Below are 17026 nucleotides of genomic sequence, written 5' to 3'. Positions count from 1 at the left end.
TTTTCACGTGTTAAAAAAAACCCGGATGTGCCCTAGTCGCAGGACTAAGAATGTGAACAAAGTAGAATGTCCAAATTCACAGTATTCATAAAACAGAAGGCAAAAAGTCCCCAGATGACCTACTATTTCCAGCAAGATTCAGAATCTGAAGACTTTTTGCACTTAAAAATGATCTTGTATAGCAAGATGTGACTGCGTTCAAGTTGTGTAGAGTATGTTTCCATCTTAAAGGGATAGTTCGCCAGCTCCTGCATCAGCAGAACCACAACCATGTGTCATGGTGCTCTCGTGAACGCACGTCAAAGACTGACACAGAAGAGAAGAAATGGTTGAATAAAGTCATTATTTATTTTTTCTTTGCGCACAAATATCATATCATTATGGTTAAACCACTGATGCCACATGGAATAATTGAACAATGTCCTTATACCTTTCTGGCCCTTGAATGCATCAGGTAAGAAAGCTCCCAGAGTTCACCAAAAATATCTGAATTTATGACACAATTATTAATTAATTTATTACGGTTAACTAACAACATCATATAATAATAAATAACATAAAATTATTAATAAATTAAAATTATTAACTATACTTTTTTTATTATTCTTATAAGAATATATATTTTTTAATTAGTTATATATTCAAAGTATTACCTTGAGTGTGTGCTTCCATAACTATTTTTTATTATGTTTTCATGGCCCATCTGCTTATGGACTCTAATGTCTTTTTAGCTGCTCACTAACATGATGTATTCGCTCTCCTGCCGCCAGCTGTAGATCACATGTACGATATGACTACACATGCATTCTTTATCATATGTTTTATTTTATTTTCTGTTATTTGAGCTGATAAGCAGTGCATTCTTTCCCCTGCGGCACTCTCAACTGTCCATTCACATGCAGCATATCACAAATGACAATAATAGGATGGTTGGTCTTTTGAAATGCACAACTGTATGCATAGACACACAGGCTCCTGTCAAATACATTGCACAGACCTTGCCCTGAGGCATGAGATCACGCTGGTTACAGTGCGATGCTGGACTGAGGTGAGTGTGGGAGCTTTCATAGTTTTCTGTGTTATGTTAAAATTCTGGGTATTATCATTGTTACAGGTTAAATTGACCATAATACAGTTCTCCAATAATCACACTATTGAAGTTTTTTTAAACCTTTAACATGAATACTTCTCACACATTACAATGAAAGCGTGGTATTTAAAAAAATGTAAATTATCATAACAGTATTTTAAATACATTTTCCCTTTTTATTGTTTTGTGTGTGCTTTCCTGAAGCTCAAAGAGCATGCAAAACCAATATCATAGGTTTGATCCCCAGAAAAATTCACATGCATAAACTCATAAAAACATAATCCATCAACAAATCATTCAAATAAAACCACCTCCAAAAAAACCAAAATCAAAACACAAAAAACACACAATCAAATCCCAAACAAAAACAGCTTAAATAAAAAACATTCTAGGTTAATAAATATTTATGACAATTCAAAAATGTGTTCATGTCAAATTGACCTGGAAAACAATATAAGGGTAATTTAACCCAAAATGAATATTCTGTTGTCATTTACTCACCCTTATGTCATTACAAACCTGAAAGACTTCTTCTGCAGCACAGATATTTTGAAGAATGTTTTTGTCAAAGTCAAAGAGGTTTAAAGCAACATTGTATGGACAAAAGACACCGAGACAAAATTTTATTTTGTGTTCCACAGAAGAAATAAAGTCATACAGTTGTAAAAAAAAAAAATGAGGGTGAATAAATGCATTTTTTCATTTTGTAATCATAAGATGCATCACTGAACTAAAATCCACTTGGCTCTGAAATCTGAGGGGACATGTGGGAGACACGCTTTTGCAGTGAACCAATATAACATTTCTACTCCACCCACAGCAGTAGATGGGCTTGTACAGTGAAAGTCATTGATTTTTTTCATGTGTTTATCTCAATGCTAATCCCTCCACATCAGCCCTGGCTGACTCTCTGACGTCCACAACACACATCAAAGACGGCCCCTCAGGAGAGCCCACAACAGAGAACAACCAAACCTTCTAAAACATGGGCCTCCTCCAGTTCCTTCAGCCCGGTCCTTCGGCTCAGTATTTGGAGAGAGAAAGTTAATCACACCTCTCATGCCCTGAACCGGTCTTATACATAGTCATTATCTTTGCCTTAATGAAATTCAGAGCTTCTTTCCTCGTTGGAGCCGAAGAGAAGCAGAGGAGTACCAGACAATAATGTCAAAGCTCTTTGTTGCATGGCAGGGACTGGAGGACGTGATACAAATTGCTCTCATAATTGTTGCCATCCAGAGAGTAGGAAAGTCACCTTGTTTTTCTTTTTTTTAACACTACCCTGTAATTATCAGGAAATAATAACAAGGCCACCAGTGTCAAGGCTGTGTTCCAGAACAATTGCATCTGTGCGAGGCAACAAATCTGACTTTATTTGGGTCTGTATGCATGAATAAAGAACTGAGGAGTTTTTCTGTATTTACTGCAGGCTGTTCAGATCTCCCTGGGAGGAAGCAATCCAAGACAGACTGGCCTATTTTAATGTATTTTTGATGGAAAAGGCACTTGCACTATGAATTGTTGATGCTAGAAGTGAAAGAGTGAGTTAATTTGCACCACAACTGGTGTAAAAAGTGCTTACAAGATCATTAGTCACTAAATAGCTCATGTAGCTGAAATATAATATATTTGGGAATAAGTATATTTTCCTGTTTTGTTTCTTTTCCTTACTCTTTTCGTCCTTTTATATTATTTCCATCCATTTTATAATTTTATAAATAAAATTATATATAAAAAAATTATATATATATAAATAATATATAAATCTCCTTTTCGTCTTCTGTGTTTCTCCACTATCTCTTTGTGTCATTTCAGTTATTTAAGCACATTTGGAATAATTTTGGATTCCTGCAATGTTCAATATGCTGTTTTGCAGAGCTTTTGTTGTTACAGGGTGAAATCATAGAGAATAAATTCACACAGTGAATGACATGAACAGCTGGATAGACAATGATTACAAAAACAAAATCAAATTAGCATGAATTCCTTGAGCTGAAATTCAGAGCGGGAAGCACACACTGTTCTTGCTGTTTCATAAATATTGAAAACAACATGAAATATTTAAATGCACATCCACATATGTGCATGCACACACACAAAAAATAAACATCTGGAATCTGACATTGGTCTCCATATAAAGAACAACCGAAAAGGCATCCAGTCAAGAGAAAGTGTGCCCCACCAGCTCTGTGAAGATGCAACTTCTCTTCATATGCTAATAAAGCTCTCAGAGTAAAATGATCAAAGTTATCTTCAGCAAAGATAGCTGTTTGTCATGGCTCCAGTTTGATTTTAACAACTTGGTGCTCTATCAGAATAAATTACACTTTCTGAGAGATTGAATAAAGAACCCACAATACTCCACTGATCTGTTTCAAGTCAGTCATCGTGCCTAAAACAAAGCAATTTTAATCTTATTTGACTCTCCAAACAATTTTGTATTTGTATTTCAGTTTTGTATTAAAATTCTAATGGTAGTATAAATAATACTACATAATACATAATACATCAATATACAGTCGTATAAATTCATCTGCATGGTTAATCCTTTTGGTCTTTTATTTTAAAAAATTCACAAAAATGTATCCTTTCATTGGATAATAAGAATTTAAAATGGGGGGAAATATCATTATGAAATAAATGTTTTTTCTCTAATACACATTGGCCACAATTAATGGCCCCTTTTTATTCAGTACTTTTTGAAACCTCTATTTGCCAGTTTAAACAGGTCTAAATTCTCCTATAATGCCTGATGAGGTTAGAGAGACACCTGACAAGAGATCAGAGACCATTCCTTCATCCAGAATCACTCCAGACCCTTAGAATTCCCCAGCTCCATGTTGGTGCTTCTCCTCTTCAGTTCACTCCTCTCATTTTTCCGTAGGGTGTAGGTCAGAGGACTAGAATGGCTATAGCAGAAGCTTGGTTTTGGCTCAGTGACCCATTTTTGTGTTGTTTTTGAGGTTTGTGTTTGGGTTATTGTACGGTTGGAAGATCCAAACATGGCCCATTATAAGAGTTTCTAACAGAGCCAGTCACTTACTGATTTTATATCTGTTGGTACTCCATGATGCCATGTATCTAAACAAGATGTCCAGGACCTCCAGCAGAAAATATAGGCCCACAACATAAAAAATACAGCAGTATATTTCATTGTACACATGGGGTACTTTTTTCTCTGTGTTCACCAAACCCATCTGAGTGTTTTGCTGCTAAAAAGCTCATTTTTTAGTTTCAGCTGATCATAGAAGCCATTCCCATTTAAAGTTCCAGTCTTGGCTGATACTGAATATGCTTTAGTTTGTTTTTGAAATGAGAATTTTTTTAAAGGTTTTATGAACCCAGAGACTCAAACTATTTTCTGCAATTCTCCAGCCGTGACTCTTGGAGAGTCTTTAGCTACTCAAACTCTCCTTCTCACCGCACATTAGGACAATATAGACACACGTCCTCTTCCAGGCAGTTTTGTAACATTTTCTGTTGGTTGGAAATTCTTAATTTTTGCCCTGATGGTAGAATGGAATTTTCACTGCTCTAGCTCTTTTTTCTTAAAGCCCACTTCACCAATTTTGTGAAGCTCAATTATCTTTTGCTGCCACATCAGAAATATATTCTTTGGTTTGTTCTCATTGTGATGGATGATTAGGGAATTTGGGCTTTGTTTTCCCTCCTCTTTATATTTCTGTGAAACAGGAAGCCAGAGCTGGATGATTTCATCTTTATAATCATTGCTGGAGTGCTCAAAATTGTGAATATGAACGGCAATATCTTCAGAGATATTTTACCTCATAAGAATTTATAGGGGTGCCAATAATGTGAATAATTGTGTAAAATATCCCAATGATATTTCCCCTCCGTTTTAAATTCTTATTATCCAATGAAGGATACATTTTTGTGAATTTTTTAAATAAAAAACCCAAAAGGATTAAACTGCAGATGAATTTTTTCGCAGCCTTTTTGGATCATAGTACCAAAGGGGGCCAATATTTTTTGGCCAGACTGTATCAAAACACTCCAATCTTCAGTCTAAAAATATTAAATTAAATACCCTATAAAAACATTTTTCATAATTCACTATCACTTTCAATAATTTCACCGGTGTTCTGTTATAATGACAGTCAGCTGCAATCTGTTGCTTCATGACAAAATCGCAAGACACCCGGTGTTCTGTTATAATGACACTCACCATTACCACAAAACTAAAACTATGTCCAAAATAACAAAAGTCACTATCTCTCTCCATCACTCCAATACGATAATACTATCAATCTACAGACTGGCCACTAAACTGAAACTAGGTCCAAATATGCACAAATGCACATATGGATCATCAATGAAAACATGCAGGATCAATGCTTTCATTAAATTAACAATTGTTCAACACAAAATGAAAAAAATTCACCAAAAAATTAAAATTTGCTGAAAATGTGCTTACAAATTTATATTGTGATGTTTTTATCAGCTGTTTGAACTCTCATTCTATCGGCACCCATTGACTGCAGAAGATCCATTGGTGCAGGCAGTAGCTAATGCTAAATTTCTCCAAATTAGTTCCAGTGAAGAAACAAACTCATCTACTGTACATTTTGGATGTCCCGTGGGTGATTAATTCCAATAAAATTTCTTTATTTGGGCGAACTTTTCCTTTAACACAACTAGTTTTAGAATATTAGGCTGTGCCAAATATTGCTCACATAATGTAAAGTGAGCTGATGTGAGTCACATTAGTGTCACTTTGTGGTAGGCCTATACTTTATTTATTACAGGTGTATCACAATGTGATTTTTATTTGTGAAGAACAAACCTAGAAAATTATTAAAAACAATAAGTACAATATTTTTTGTGTCAGTAAAAAGCTTCAAAAACCTGATATCCATACAAAATCATTTAATATCAGCGAACTTTGACTAATAATTCGCGGTAATTAATAAAACGTTTGAAAACGCTGATTTAACATGCATTCTTACGTAACGTAACACAGCTGGAGAGTAAACATACTTTTAATACCCCCCAAACTTTTTTTTTATTTCACCCCCCAAAAATTATGTAATCCTTTAGGGTACTCAACCCCATCCCCACCCCCCAAAAATTATGTAATCCTTTAGGGTACTCAACCCCATCCCGTAACAAACCTATGAAAATTAACTATGGTTTAATAAAACCAAAAAACATGGTAAAACCGTGGGAGCCATAAAATATACCGTGTTTTTTTTTTTTAGTTTTTTTTTTTTTAATAAATAAATGGTTACTATACTATACACTATAATAAAACCATTAATTTTCGTAAGGGTGTATGACTTTCGTTTTTCTGCTGAACATAAACTTTCAATTTTCGTAAGGGTGTATGACTTTCGTTTTTCTGCTGAACATAAACTTTTGAGAATATTTTCATAATATTTTGAGAAATTTCTTAATTTTTTGTCAATAATAGAAGTCAATGGTAACCAAAAATGTATCTCATTCACCCGACAGTGGATAGCCAGTACTATTGTAGAGAGAAATACTGCCATCTTTTGGTGTTGATATTAATTGTGGCTTTATGCATTTCAGTATTTTAAACACCTTTATGTGACATTTCTGCTGAGGAGTGATCCAGAAAAAAAAAAAAAAAAAAAAGACACATGTTCCTCTGTTGCAGTTTTGTTTATTTGATTTATTTGCTACTATAAATTGATTATTTAGAAAAAGTAGGATACCCAGCAAGGACATGTCTTGGCACATTTTTTCTTGGATTACTAATACAATTTCTGTGGTATACTGAACAAAACCACGGCTTTTAGAAAGTTTTAAAAAATTCAAAATACTAAGCACATCTAGTTAAAAAATATGCTTTAGTAAACCTGAACCTACTTACATCATCTGGCTGAATGGCTCTATGTAAGTCTATACAATGTTGAGTGAATATTATATATATATATATATATATATATATATATATAATATATATATATATATATATATATATATATATATATATTAGAAGCCTGTTTCATTCATAATGCCTAGCAATAATATGTGAAATAAATAAACAGCATGTGAACAATTATTGTACTTTTGTGAAATGAACAATATACTAAATTCTCATCATCACACAAACATCAAACATTATGCACAAATCTAAAATATAATTCTTTTTTATATTATAGTATAACAAATATATTAGTTGAGTTAATTTGCTGGAGGTCAAAATAAGATTGGTCCAATTTGGAAAGATATTAAACCTCATCGTATCGGAGACTCTAATTCACACTTCTGAAAAGCAGAAGGACTGCTGTATAATTGTAAATAATTGATTTGAGTTTGTATGCTTTTTGTTAATTAATCTTGCCACTCCTTGGTAAAGCTACAGTTCAAGTATTTATAAACATATATCATAACACCATAACAATTTCTCACATCATTATACTTGATTAAACACCAGGAGACATATTACTGTATATCAGAACTCATCATGTGTTAACTGGACACTAGCAAAAACTGTTAAAAGTTCTAGTCTAAAAAACAATATATTTAAGTTGAATTGTATGAATTGAATCTTTCAAATGACCTAATAGTACACAAATGTACAATAATCTTATTCATATGCATTTAAACATGCAGAAAATGTGATTATTATTTTTAGATACTATTCTCTATTTCAGAATGAGAAAACAAACAATTAAAAAAAAACAGTTGGTGTGAGGAAAAAAGCAAAACTTTCTGTGCTACTGTTCGTTTGCTGAAGTAAGACAGTGGGAACGTTCAGAATGGAATACTAAAATACTGCATGCTACACCATACTGTATAAATCATATTACTTTTACAATATAGTAATAATAGCACAGTATGTAATACGTAATGTATGTAAAAATAGTCTGCAGTATGCAATAAAAAAAGGGTTAAACTGCATGGTACACTGTAATCACAGTGTCGCATATTATTAGAGAGAGGTGTCTGGTTACGATTTCAGAAATAAATATAGCAGTTTTGCAATGTTTAATACAGTTTTGTATACAAATATTCACACTTTTGTCAGTCCAGTGAAATAATGAGTAATTATTGAGAAGCAGTGTACTGGTCAAATATTGCACAGTTTGGCAAATGTAGTAAGTCATAAGAGTATTAAATGCAATCAGAAAATCTGCATACTAGTGTTGTCAAAAATGTAATTTTTTTTAATACATAGCGATACTGAAATATCTGAAACAGTTTTGATCATATACGGTTTCAAAACTCTTTCTCCATAGTACTGATATACCAATACCAACTCTAAACTTGCTTCGTAACATCAGTCGAGTGTTTGAAATAACATCCTTTTGCGATCTGATTTGGCTTCTTATCACAGAACGAGGCAGAAAATATATTATTTTACAGTATTACATGCAAATCCATATATTGTATTGAATTCCATGTTGCATTACATGTGTTTATAGTGCTCATTATACTCAATAATGGTCACACCACCCTATTCTGGGTAATAAAATAGCAAAAATAATACAGTAAACATGCAAATCCATAAGCATTTTTCTCCAGTGTTTTCCCACCTCAAGAAGTTTTCATTATTGTAAAAAAAATCCTTATTGTCAAGTTCTAGCCTTGTCATATTTATTATTTAACAGAAATCAACAATGTTATGCCCTTAATGTTGTTCCAGTTTTTACCCTGTGGTATCGAAAATGGTATTGAATATAGTATCAAAGTTAGAAATTCCAGTATCGTGACAACACTAGTGCATAGTAAACCGTGCATAACCTACAGCATTCCTAGTAGGAGTAATATAATAGTTTGCCATTGTGAGCATACCCACTGTGCTATAGTCGAGGACACTCACTTGGGTTAGTCTACAGCATTACTGTATAAACCTGGCACAGAGCTCAGAGCTGGGAATCTGACCCCAACGTGTTCAGATCATCTCGGGTATATTTCTCGGACCCTGAGCGGAAGCTCGCAGAGATCTCTTCAAATGTCCGCCCTTTGGTCTCAGGAACTTTGAAATAGGTGAAGACAAAGAATATCAGCAGGAGGACAGTGAAGATGATGAAAACGTACGGCCCTGTCAGTTCCTGTCAACAGAAAAAACTGTGAGTATTTAAAGAGAAAATAATGACTATACCTGTGTTATGCCTTTGTTATGTAATTTCCACACACCAAAACACACTAAAATCACACCCACAAAAAAAATTTCAAAAAACCAGTAGAAAAAACCAAAAACAGCGATGGCAGAAGGCCGGGGACCTTGACTGAAGAGTTCTGCCACAATGAACCATGGGATTGGGCCTGGTCCGATCTCGAAAAATGCCACAAAACTGAAGATGGCGACGATGCTGATGTATGACATCCATTTCACTTGATCCTGCAAAGGACAGTTAGTGAATAAACACCAGTTTACACAACAGAAATATAGTACATCAGTGTAAGCAGATACATACGAGTAGCGCCATAGCTATGGTCATGAGAACAGAAGACACAGCCATTCCCATCAGCCCAATAAGATGTAGTGATCTTCGACCAGCTCGCTCCACTATGAACAGCTAAATTAGAGAGAGTGACAAGCATTTTCATCCAAAACACTGTCATGCACCTCAATAAAGGACGAAATCACAAAAAATATGTTCGCACTAACTTACCGACACAACTGTAAATGCTGTGTTCACAATTCCAGCACCAATGGTGGCATAGACCGGCTCAGACACTCCTGCTTTCTCAAATATACCAGTGGAGTAATAAAAAACCTGAAAAACACAATTACATGCACTTAACATGCACATTAACATTATGAACATTGCCGGTCAAAAGTTTGGAATAATTATGATTTTTAATGATGTTGAAAGAAGCCTCTTATGCTCACCAAGGTTATATTTATTTGATAAAAATTCAGTAAAACAATTATATTGTGACATATTTTTACAATTTAAAATAACTGTTTTCAATTAAAATATATATTAAAATGTAATTTATTCCTGAAAAATTTTGGAAAATCCTGAATTTTGGAAGTTGTTTTGGCACTGTGGGCAGGTGTTAAAGTCCTGCTGGAAAAGGAATTCATCATCTCCAAAAGATTTGTCAGCAGATGGAAGCAAAAAGTGCTCTGCCTTGGAGTTGATAAAACACAATGGACCAACACCAGAAAGACAACACGGCTCCCCAAATCATCACTGACTTTGGAAATTTCACAGTGGACTTCAAACAGCTTGGATTTTGTGCCTCTCCAGTCTTCCTCCAGACTCTAGACCTTGATTTCCAAATGAAATGAAAAATTTACTTTAAAAGAGGACTTTGAACCACTTAGCAACTTACTCTTGATGCACTGACTCCAGCTTCAGTCCACTCCTTGTGAAGCTCTCCCAAGTGTTTGAATCAGCTTTGCGTCACAGTATTCTCAAGCTTGTGGTCATCCCTGTTGCTTGTGCACCTTTTCCTACCCAATTTCTTCTTTCCAGTCAACTTTGCATTTAATATGCTTTGATACAGCACTCTGTGAACAGCCACCCCTTTCAGTAATGACCTTCTGTGACTTACCCTCTTTGTGGAGGGTATCAGTGATTGTCTTCTGGACCATTGCCAAGTCAGCAGTCTTTCCCTTTATTGTGGAGATACCCGGAATTTATACTATAGGGATTGTCATTTAATGAAACTCAAATGTATATATATAATATCAAATGATATTCTAACATTTTGAGATACTGGATTTTTAGACTTTCATGAGCTGTAAGCTCTAATCATCAAAAAAAGTTTTACATTACATGTAATGAATTTAGAATATATAAAAGTTTCACTTTTTGAAATGTTACAAAAAAATGAACCTTTTCACGATATTCTTATATATAAAACACAATTCTTTTTATTCATATTATATTTACATTTTTTAACATGGCATATTGGTAAACTTAAATTTATCATCTTTATAGCTGGTATTTCTAACACAACAAGCAATAGAATTTGATGGAAAAGTATACTGATGGATGGGCTGATAAATGCTAAATAAAGAAATTAAGAAAACGTACAGCATTTATGCCGGAGAACTGCTGGGAGAGCTGCAGCATGATAGCAATGAAGATGGGCTGGCGGTAAAGCGATGAGCGGAAGAGCTCAGGGATGGTGACCTTCTTCTCCCTCATCATCTGTCTGCTCTCTTCCCTCATCTCTTGCATGTCTGCATCCACATCTTCAGTACCACGGAGCTTCTTCAGCACTGTGGAAATGAGTTAGTTAGGCTGACTGGAGAAACCCTAGGCAACATCTTAAATTGGGTATTAAAACTCACCACTCTTAGCTTTGGCCTCTTCGTTCTGGTTGATGAGGAGGTAGCGCGGGCTCTCGGGGCAGAAGGGCAGCAGGGCACACTGGAGTATGGCTGGGATGAAAGTAAAGCCAAGTAGGAAGGGCCACATTGTAGGGGTCCCCATGATTTCTTTAATACCAAAGATCTACAGAACAAAGCAGGAGTGTTTCTAATGAAATCTATACATCTATCTATACAATGTAAAATTCTTAATTTTTACTAAAAGTGGTCTCATAATAAAGATAACATATTAATTGACCTGTGCTATGAGGATGCCAATGACAATGCCAAGCTGATGAAGTGTGCCCAGTGCCCCACGTAATGTAGTTGGGGCGATTTCTCCTACATACATTGGTACAAAGCCTGTGGACAGGCCAGAGTAAAGGCCTACAATGAAGCGTCCGATAATAAGCATCTCCCAGGATTCAGCCAGCTTGGAAAAGCCCATTAAAGCAGCAGCGATGAAGGCCAGAACATTAACAATGAGCATTGAGTTCCTCCTGTTAAAATATCAGAAAGAGAATGTTTAAAGACACATGAACTCAGGATAAAAATTTGTAAAGTTCTGAATTGGTTGGTTAAGTTACCTGCCAAAGCGGTTTACAAAGAGCCCAACTGAGAAGGAGCCGACAATGCCACCGACAGAGAAAATGGCCACTGATACGGACCAGAGTGTAGTTAGAGTGGTCGACGGTATGTATTCCGAGTTCCTCTTATACCACGTCTCATTGTAGAAAGCCTCGATGGTCTATGAGAGAAAAGAACATACTCTATGAAAATCATTAGGAAGGGGTATGTATAAGATATTTCATTTCAATTAAAAATTTTCTTTAAAAAAAAAATTATTAACACACTATTATTAAATAAATTATGATTTTATGATATTGTACAGTAAGTCAACAGTCATTTGCTGCAGCAGTTCTACATTACGTCAGCAGAGGGAGCAGTACTCCATGCTGACTACAGTGGCAGAACAGATTGCATAAGAATCTGCTTAATTAAGCTTGATTAAGTTAATCATCAAACATACAAAACTGCAAACATAGGCGTATTATCTAGATTAGGCCTCGGCTTATTGTTGTGATTTAACAGTTTCTTCCACAATAAATATGAAACCAGAAGGAAATAACATTAAAAGAATATTCAAAACTCTTCACTCAAACATTCCCTGCATGCTATTACACTGAATATGTGAACTACCATTCAAAAGTTTGGGGTCATATTTATTAAAAAAAAAGTAGCAATAAATTTTTTTCAAAAACAATTTAAAAAATCCAAAACATTTTAAATGTTTATAAAAAATGCTCACCAACAATTTACTAATAATCTTAATATCACAGTATTATTTCACAGTAATGATGTCCTTATGCGTCATTGACTTTTGACTTTCTCTCTTTATCCTATTAAAAGACTATCGCTAAACTATGGCATATGATTTGCACTCTATATATAGAGTTCTCTCAAGTATATGTGAGATTTATCCAGAACCCTTAGATGATGTGAAGTATTAAGAGGTCAAGGTCATTTATTCATTCATCATTTACTGTGAAAACTCATATTTGTTACAAGTCTAATACCTTATTTTATTACTTGATGCACATAACAGTAGCCTTGAAATAGAAATCTATGTATCAGACTTTGTACTTGCCCTTTTATGGACAGTAAGAAAGGCTGTTATAAGAATCTCTTCTGAAGAGTTTCAGTAGTGCTGGTCTATTATTAGAATGCTCTGCATGTGTAAATCAGCATATCTTAAAAGGCTACGCAAGAAGGAGGATTGATACAGCATAGTTTACACAGCTAATATAAAATGAGATGCATTACACAATAACATTAACATACAAACATCAACAATACCCATATATCAATTTGTCGATTAGCAATATGCTGATACTTAAGTGCTTATATGAAAAAAGCATGTCATGTCTGTTACATGTCTAAAAGTGTTCACCTTCTGAGGGGCATTGATGACTCCTGTGTTGTAGCCAAACTGCAAGGAGCCGATCACAGCAGTCCCAACAGCCATCATCAGCTGAAGCGTCAACTGCTGTAATGGTAGAAGAACAACATAATTATATATTTTAATATTTTAAAAAAATATATTTTAATGTGGTTCACGATTAACCATTTAGTCCTGATTTTTAAGGAACAATATAGAGAATATTCATGTGTATAGCAAAATCTGAAATGCGGGAGCATTTTGCTGATAATGACTGTATGATTTTAATAATATGACATGTGGAATATTATTAAAATATAGAAATCCCATTTCAGCCACAGAATGAAAAGAATTAAAACGGCATAAATATAATAGATGTAAACTTGCTATTCTGAAAAGAAAAGTCAGAATTGTGAGCTATAAACTCACAAAATTATGTGGCAGAAACAAAATAACTGAAATACTGAATTTTGAGATTCAAACAGAAATCAGAGAAAAAAAAATCTGAACTGTAAAATGTAAACTCAGAATTCGGAGAAAAGAAGACAGAATTGTGAAATTTAAAATTGGAATTTCTTTTTTTAAAGTCATTGTGAGATATAAATATAAAATTGAAATATGTTTTCAGAATTGTAAGAGAAAAAGTCAGAACTTGAAGTTTATATATTGCAATTCTGAGAAAAATGTCAGAATTACAAGAAAAAAAAAGTTAGAATTGTGAGATAAACCTTTCTTATTTTTTTTATACCATGGTGGAAACATGCTTACATACTAATAGAATAGTCAGTTCTATATGGCCTTTGCATTCCTTTTACAGCTTTGCTAAAGCCAAAAAAGACATGAGATAGCTTAAACTGTTCAAATTATTTTGATCTTTTTTTTTTCCTAACCACGATGTGAACAATGGTTCAGTTTATTACACAGAACTGTGAACCCAACATGTAAGATGCTAAATGAGGGAAACCCTGTTGATTATCAATGATCCTATTATAGATCTGGCAGCACCTGAACCAACTCACGCACACGTACCACGGCAACTCCAGCCTATTATTCCAATCCACTTCAATCCATTCCAACAACCACAGGCTTTTACATAACGGGCTCAACAGGCCTTCAAAGACAACGACTTTATCATGAGTGCTAGCACGTAGGCTCAGATTAACTAAAATACTGCTTACCCCGGCATGTGATTTTATACATGCTCCTAAGCATTCTTATGCTAAATAACATTTTAGTACATATTTATAGCTAATTTTGATCTCCACTGGAGTAAAACTCTACAACTGTGTACTAAAATGGCAAATCCCACAAACTGAATGTTTTGAGAATATAGGCCAGAATATTATTCTGGGAATCCTCTACTTGTCATACACTAGGTAGCAAACACTAGTTAGTCTCAAGCTTAAGAAGGTTACATCAGTAGCCTTTTAATAGTGTTTTAATCTGCCACCTGCCTACTGCAGAAAACGCTGTGTTTAACAAACATTCCCTGTAATAGAAACGAACTGTTTTGGCAGGTTTGCTGTGGGACAATTGCGCCTCCTGGCTGTCATGCTCTGTGCAGCTCTGACTTGACCACAGAACGTGTGCTTCATGAAACACTTAAACCTTGTTAAATATTATGTAACCACAGGTCAGAACATGCAGTTAATTGCAGTTGTAAAAAAATGCATGAATAAAAACATAAATTGATGTGCATTTAGCAATGTTCACTGAGTAACATTGGCCTCAAGTCCTTAGAAGCTTAACATTCCTTATGAAATGAAGATATAGAAAATTAATAAGCAATCCAAGGTCCATTGAGCCACTGAATCAATGGGGTTTAAACTTCAAAGGATTTACAGCAGCATTTTTTTTTTAATAATCTCAGTTTAAGAGCACTGATCTTATAGTGCACTCAAGCTCACGTTATAATAAACCAAATGTCATTGTTCTACAAAACTTCATTATAATGTGTTCTTTAAAAAACTTCATTATAAAGTTCATTATAATGCATATGCATATACATTAATCAAGTACAAAGCACTGATGGATCCAACAACAAAGTATTTTGGATCTAATCCAAATTAAAAGTTTTTGTTTAGTCTATACAATATGTGTATATACTATGTATATTTAGTATGTATGAAAAAAAAAAAAAAAAAACATAAATTTGTAAAATATTAAAATAAATACATCAAATTTTTTATAATTTATATTATATATAAATATATTTAACATATAAACATAAAATGTTTCTTAAATATATACATGGATGTGTGTGTATTTATATATACATAACAAATATACACAGTACACACACATATATTATGTAAACAAAAACTTTTATTTTGGATGAGATTAAATCGTGAATAATCATTTGACAGCACTAATATTGGAATATTTAAAATAATTTTAAATATGCCATGTAAACTTTAAATGTTACAAATTAATTTGACAATTTTGAAACAGACTTGGGTCTTAAAGTGTTTCAAAACTGATAAGTGTCTCAAAATAGGTTTTCTTTAATTCTGTAAAGATTCTGTAAATATTAATTATGCAGAGTATTGTGTCTATACTTCTTTGTGACCTTGACTAACCCTGCAGCTGTCCTGTTCTCCTATTCAGAAGAGGCTGTGATCGCTTTTTTGTTCAGCCACTATCTCTTTCTCTCTTTCATCACTTTCTTTTCCTGGCAAACAAGATAAATGAGACTTATGTCAATGACACAAAGGGTTGATGTGATTAATCTGTTTCTTCTCTAAACCCCCGAGTAAGGCTGTGGTCTGAGAGGTCTTATTAGAAGGTTTTACCACATATTTCCATTACTTAAGGGTTTAAACCAATGACACAAGACCTTTGTTGCTGGAGACAAAAATAAGTTTTGTTTGATGGATAAATGGGTAGACAGATCGATAGATAGACAGACAGACAGATAAAGTTTCACTATTTGTCTAGATACAGATGCATACAAACCTCAACTCAAAAATATAAATGAGAGTTAAAGAGTTTTCAGCTATGTCAGTCGAAATAAATACAGAAAATGACAGAATGAGACAAATCTAATTTTGCTTTCTTGGATGTTTTAACTTAAAACTCTCTCCTCTCTAGTTATATTCCTCAGGTACTACTGGCAAAATATCACTACACTAGAATTATAAGGCAAGCAATATGACATTACCTTTTTATCAGACTCCATAGTGGCAGGTTAAAAATGCTTCTTTTTTTAAAAAAAATTACAGAATAATTATTTTCTTCTTGTCGTTGTGTTGTAAAATTGCAGTCCTAAAATCCACTTAACAAAAAAGCACGAAAAATTACAATTTAAAATGTATCATCCAATTTGTCATGTTGAAAGAAGTCCTCATGTCTTCTGTGATTCGATCTTATATCGTCTTTGAGTCTGTCAGGTGCGCTCAGAGAACTGCCATCAGTGGAGTAAAGCGCTTAATATAAACTCTCTAAAACCGGCTCTGATTGGCTGTTGCTTTGTTACCTCTGTCCGAATGACGATTTGTACACAGGCTGCACGTATTCAACGGAGTGACGTAAATGCGTCGATTTTTAATCGTTGTAATCTGGACAATCCTGAGAGCGTTTCTAGATATCCATATACAATATAGATATATGTTTAAAAAACTAGTTTTCATTATTAACGGATAATTAATACGCATGCAAATGTTATGTATATTTTTAACTGAGAAACTACAAGGAATAAATGGTTTAAAATATTTAAATCTTGATGTTGACAAAAAGA

General features: G+C 34.0%; 1 pseudogene; it reads right to left on the bottom strand.

Moving 5' to 3' along the window:
- Positions 1-8465: 8465 nt before the first annotated feature.
- LOC109109437 lies at positions 8466-16703 on the bottom strand (annotated as a pseudogene).
- Positions 16704-17026: the final 323 nt, after the last annotated feature.

This window comes from Cyprinus carpio, chromosome B23 (genome assembly GCF_018340385.1).
Source record: "Cyprinus carpio isolate SPL01 chromosome B23, ASM1834038v1, whole genome shotgun sequence".
Classification (NCBI taxonomy): Eukaryota; Metazoa; Chordata; class Actinopteri; order Cypriniformes; family Cyprinidae; genus Cyprinus; species Cyprinus carpio.
The sequence above is the reverse complement of the archived record's forward strand: the minus strand, read 5'-3'. Positions and strand labels throughout refer to the sequence as shown.